Below are 5,989 nucleotides of genomic sequence, written 5' to 3'. Positions count from 1 at the left end.
GTACAAATTTTTCATATAATGAAACTAGTTCATAGTTTTTCTCTTTTTACTTGTAATATAAGCATTTCTAAAATAAATATATTTTTTGATTGTTCTTCGTATTTTCTGTCATTTTTTAGTGCCTTATTTTGCTTTTTTTGCAATACCTTTTTTTTGCCTTTTCCTGCCTTTTTCGCTATTTTGTTTTGCCTTTTTTTCAATACCTAGTGCCTTTTCCTGCCTTTTTCGCTATTTTATTTTGCCTTTTGCAGCCTATTTCGTTACTTTATTTTGCCTTTTTTATAGGTTTTTAGGTCCTAAAAATCCTTTCCCTGGTTATGACATATATGGCTACAGTTGGTAAAAGTGCACTTTAGCGGAACCAGGCAAAAATTGACGAAACAATTCGAGAGGGGTATCAATCGACGCGTTTTCGCGCGAATGATAATAACCCGGCACCGGAAATTAACATTTTTATTTCATTAAAGAGTTATTTGCAAAATAACACTTACACTTCTCGCACTATGTTTTGATGAATTTGACACAATTAAATGAAGTAAATGAACTCAACACGTATTTATTAGTTCATATACATTTGTGATGTTTTAAAAGTACATTTTCACTAAATTCTGTATAGGTCCCATACGTAGCATTCGTTGAAGGATATTCTTACTTGCTTCCGGAGCGCTGTAAGGTTCTCATTTCACCAAGGTGTGCGCGCTTTCTTGCATACCTCAGAGGACAAGCCTTCGCATTTCAGTCTTCAACTGGTAGTTTCTTCAATTCTTTTCCAATAACCTTTTAAAAAAGTCCCAATCTGTTTTACGAGGGTTTCTAAAGGGAGTAGGCGTATGTGCCGCAATATTGAACTTAAAGATTATACGACGGTGGTCCGAGAGGTTCTCTTCGTCGGATACTCTCCACTTATTGACCTTTAGGCTCCCCTAGGTTAGCAGAGTTAGGTCTAGGACCTCTTCCCAACCGCAAAAATCAGGGCTACTAGGAAATATTACAAATCCTAAACCTAGAATTAATAAATTGAAATATTGACTCACCTCTATCGTTGGTTTCCGAGGTGCCCCATAATGTATGTCGTGAATTGGCATCGCAGCTGAGTAACACTGGACTAGCTCCTGCTAGCCTTAGTAAAGTGACGACTTCCTTTGACGGGTACGGCCTGTCGTGCGCCATGTATACGGATGATATTAGACAGCTTCGTTCATTCATCAACTCCAAGTTGACGACAGTAGTATCCGGTGAGCTGAAATTGGAACACCAGAAAGCTTTAATATGTTTTCTAACCAATACACACGCGCGGGGTTTACCTGATATACTAGTGTAGAAGAGGTTATAGCGGGCGTCGGTGAGTCCCTTAACCTCTAGCTCCTTTACCCAAGGCTCCTGTATCAGTGGGATGTCGATGTCTTCCTCCCTTAGAAATACAAGGAGCTTCTCGGCATTGGTCAACTGGCCCTGTACCTGCCAGCGCCTGGTTGGCATCTTCAGCGAGCTCTTCGCCCGCGGTAACTTTGAGGTTAATATCGCCCAACATCTGGTTGGCGTCCTCGATATCAGCCTCTGGAATCGGCTCATTGGAGCGAATTATTCTTAGTTTCGCTGTTCTGATCTCGAAGAGCAGCTTGTTTCCCATTTTTTGCAATGGCTCAATACTTTCTTCGTTAAGCCTCAGAAGGTGCGCCCCTCTAGAGGCTTTTCTGCACGAATGACTACGGAGGCATTCATTGGTATCTCTGGATTCACTGGGAGTCACTAATTACATAAGAGGTGGGGATAAGGGGAACGTGACTTAGAGAAGGATAGATGAAAACAGTTGCTTATATTTAGTTGTAATTCATTTTTATGACACCACGTTATAACATTATTGAGATCTGACTGTAACTTGATGGAGTCTGAGGGTCTTATCAACAAGCACTACAAAATTACGGAGGTAAAGGTATGATCTTACCCAACACAAAAATACGGAATGAAACCCCAAACTAGGTAATTTGGCAATTAAAATCGAGTGACTGACCTGGTCAAATGATTTAAAAAAGTCGGTATAAACAGTATCAACGATAGTATTAAAAGCAGACATACAATATTCAGAGAAGACTGTTTAATTTGTGACAGTCGATCTGCACGATATAAAATCCATGCTGGTTGATAGTAATTACTTTTGAATGTAAACGAAATTTCCGTCACTGTTCGTCTAACATGCAAATTTTCTGTTCGCGTACTATTCTCGATATTTTTCTTGTGAGAGGACAAATGGCATTTCGACGCAATTTTGCTGCTGGATATGTTATACATACTAGAGATTTTGAATTTTTTTTTTAAACATATGTAGGTCAAACCGCAACAAACCCTATATAAAAAAAGTTTCAAACTTTGTACAAAATTTAGAAAAATTTATCGAATTTTCACTAAAATTTCACACTTTTTAATCAAAATTTGTACGAAAATTTCGGTTATGAAGTTTAATATTAATTTAATTTTAGTATAATAATGTGCAAGTTTGAAATTACCCAAAATTCTCGGTGATTTTTGGAATCTTGTTTTTGGAAACGGTCTTGTGTAGTTTCTCATGTAAGATGCTTTTTACATGGGGAAAAATGCGTAACATCGTATGGAAAAAATATTGCCAAACACAATCAGCATTTTGAGCTACTTCATACTTGCACTAAAATTAAATGGGCTGTTAAGCTGCATAACCGAAATTTTCGTAAAAATTTTGATAAAAAAGTTTGAAATTTTAAAGAAAATTTGTTGAATTCTTCTAAATTTTGTTAATTAGACTTTTAATCTTAAAATTTTACTTCGAAAGTAACGCGGGTGACGGTGCAATCACCCAGGCAGTCGTGCCATGATGCCCACGAGTGCGAACCCGTTTGGAATTACTATAAATAAAAAATAAATGCTCAGCAGCGAAAAAGAGGCACGCAAAAGAGAAAACGTACATATATACATACATATGATAAACATAAAAAATGCGTCTACATAACAATGCGCAACTACGCATTATAAGTGTTGGAAAGAACACACCCTTCTTCCATGACTGATCCAGCAGTAATAATAATGTGATTATGTTAAATTAAGAGTAGTTTTTGTGGAATACTCAGTATCTAAAAATTTTGTGGTTGCGTGTTGTTTTTCAGTAATTTCATAATTAAACAAAGAAGAAAGTATCGTCAAAAAGAAAGTATCACCAAAAGAAAAAAGTTTCATGATGTGTAAAAGTTTCGATTAGCTTATTTTGCCACCCAAAAGTAATTCAATACATTGATGTAGATCCTATCTTGATGAACAATTTTTGAGTTCAACAGTCTTCCTAGCATAGGAGCGAATTTAACTGCATGGAACGATCGGGCTGTAGTTGTGCCGCTACGGCAACAACAATCGGGTGGTAGATTTTGGCTAACTTTGCGCGGACTCAACCATGGATCACATTTTTGGGCCTTTCTTAGAATCGAATTGAGCACCTAAATAGCACTTAAAACCCACACAATTGCTCCGCCAGGTAGATGACGTCCGTCATGCAATATGTATTATAAATCGAATCGAAAACAGAAAAACATGGAAAAGCTCCAAGTCGGAAGTCTTCGTTTAATATATCTTGAATTTAATCGTTTCGAAAAATGGCGTTTGGTAGTTGACCTCAAGAGAAAAAAGTTAAATGAGATAATGGATGCATTAGCCAGGGAGGCGGATTAAAATCAAAGAAGAGTTCAGCTTCTCCATTCCTAATGAGAAGTAAGAGCTTTCTAACGCAAGCAGAACTTTTTAATTTTCAAAGCATTAGTAATTGCTTAACTTGTGCAAGTTTGAAAGTTTGTGAAAAATAAATCAGCAAAACCAAACAGCCCAAGCGAACAATGGATGAGAAATCACTTACGCATGCTTCTGAGTGGCTTTAAAAGATGTGCTGATGCAGAAAACGGTTGTTTTATGTATCCTTATGTTTACTTCCGCTTATTTTGCTAGCTTGAAAAAAGCTTCTCAAAAACCATTTGCCGTTCCAAGGCGGCACAAATTGGACGGGAAGCTTGGCCAAACACTTAGCAAAAGTGTCATGCCAAAATATTATTATTACCTACATATTTATACTTAATCTTATTGCCGCTTTCAATTCATTGTAATGAAATCTTAAAATAACGGCTATGTGATAGAATAAAGTTTGAACAAAAATTTTGAAACTCAATTATAGCCACTCAAAATGATCGGGAAAATAAAACCCTACGAGTGAGTAATAATTATAATAAAAATTCCAAGATGACTCATATTTATTAAAAGTGCGCTAGTAGTGGTCCAAAATGAAGCAGTTCCAGGCTGGGCTGGTGATAATCGAATTTATCGTGCGCATATTTCTATGGTTTTTGTATGTGCATATGTGTGTGTCTATTAAAATAGTTTATGAATTTCTAGTGCAAAAAATGTGCGCGCTTAAATAAATAAACAATTCATAAAATTATAAGTAATAAACAAATATGTACCTTCGCGCATACTAGGGTTCGATCATTTGTCTTTCTTGAAAACCTTGTTTCGAGTTATTCAAAATATGTATGGAAATTTGAAAAAAACCGGTCCCCCGTCTTTGAATTAAGGAAAAAAAACGGATTAACCGAGGATATTTTACACTTAACGGGGTTCGCCGGTGTTAAAAAGATTAGATCGCTAAAACATCAGTCCTTTGTTTTGTTGTTAAAACACGAACATGTAGAATCGACTGTTTTGGGAATGAGAATACACCCCTTCAATTCCTTCATGGGACACCCATATAACCACCTATCGCAGACGAAGATCTGGAGTTGATTCGTGAGGCTTGCGATTCATTGACACAACTCCATTTAGAATATTGTAGCAGAAACTATTCAGTCCTACTTGAATAAGATGCCCCGACGACACTAACAACCTCTTCATATACCCACTCTCACCACCGTCGGATCTGGCCTTTTCCTGAGCCTATCGTTATATAGGACAACATGTAGCCGATTCACTAATTTAGTTAAATAAGCTGTTTCAACAAAAAAAAAAAACAGTGAAGGATGCTCGATCGGTTTTACTCATATATTTAATACTTGTCAGTAATCTATCTGCGCAATGTGTTTTGGTTCAGCAATCAGAGAGAGATATTTTTGAGCCAAATGTACGTTTTGCCCATGCGCAGGTTTTCCATGGATTAGTATCTGTGCATATACATATGTGACAAACACATTCAGGCGCGTTTGACGTATCCTCAGTAGCGTTTGAAAATCAATTTGAAGGGGGTTATTTTATTCTGGGGTGTTATGCCCCTTTGTTGGTGATTCTACTTTTACAAACTGAAAATTTATGATAAGGTATTACAATTTTAGTTTAAAACTACCCGGGAATTAAAAAACCGATTTGAAAATTTTTAAAATAGCTGGCCCGTTATTATTTTGGAATGCTTTATTCCAACATATACATATTTTGATTCAGGTAAAAACGAAGAAAAATAACTATAGTGACTCACATTCCAAATTGTACTAACCTATGTTTGAATTTTTTTCGGTAATTTTTTTATGAAATGTTGCTCATTATCTAACAAAAATTAAATAAATCAAAATTCCAAATTGTACAAGAATTAAAAAAAAACAACAAATTTGGTTAGAATTACAAACTTTTTAGGTAAAACTTCTATAAGTTATCTGCGTACCAAAATACGTGTGATATTTCTACAATTTTATTTATTATAAGATTCATGAAACAAATTTTTTACAAACGATTACTCGGTTTTCCTTTTCTTTTTTTTTTGATATCTGTGCTGTAATGTTTGCTGACAGTAATTTTAAATACTGCCATATGTATATGGTTTTACTTTTAATTTTTTTTAATAATTTTCTGCGGTGGACAATTTTTTCACTATTCAGATATGAAATTAATATAAATGTTCTATTTCCCTTTTCAATAAAATTGATATTTAAAATTTTTAGATTCTGATATCGTCACGTGTGTCAAGTTAGCACTACACTTTTCGAAATTGGAAAAGTTA

At 35.4% G+C, this 5,989-nt stretch overlaps 2 protein-coding genes across 2 annotated transcripts in view; both read left to right on the top strand.

Annotated features, from left to right (window-relative positions):
- Positions 1 to 5,989, top strand: part of LOC118748951 — a 106,524-nt gene that overhangs the window by 10,640 nt on the left and 89,895 nt on the right. The window lies entirely within an intron of this gene.
- The window catches only part of LOC118748950 (6-phosphofructo-2-kinase/fructose-2,6-bisphosphatase), a 53,526-nt gene that overhangs the window by 6,529 nt on the left and 41,008 nt on the right, over positions 1 to 5,989 (top strand). The gene's annotated exons all lie outside the window — the stretch shown is intronic.

Source organism: Rhagoletis pomonella, unplaced genomic scaffold, assembly GCF_013731165.1.
Source record: "Rhagoletis pomonella isolate Grant_MI unplaced genomic scaffold, Rhpom_1.0 Rhpom_scaffold_00013, whole genome shotgun sequence".
Taxonomy (NCBI): Eukaryota; Metazoa; Arthropoda; class Insecta; order Diptera; family Tephritidae; genus Rhagoletis; species Rhagoletis pomonella.
This window is presented reverse-complemented; position numbering and strand designations above follow the sequence as displayed.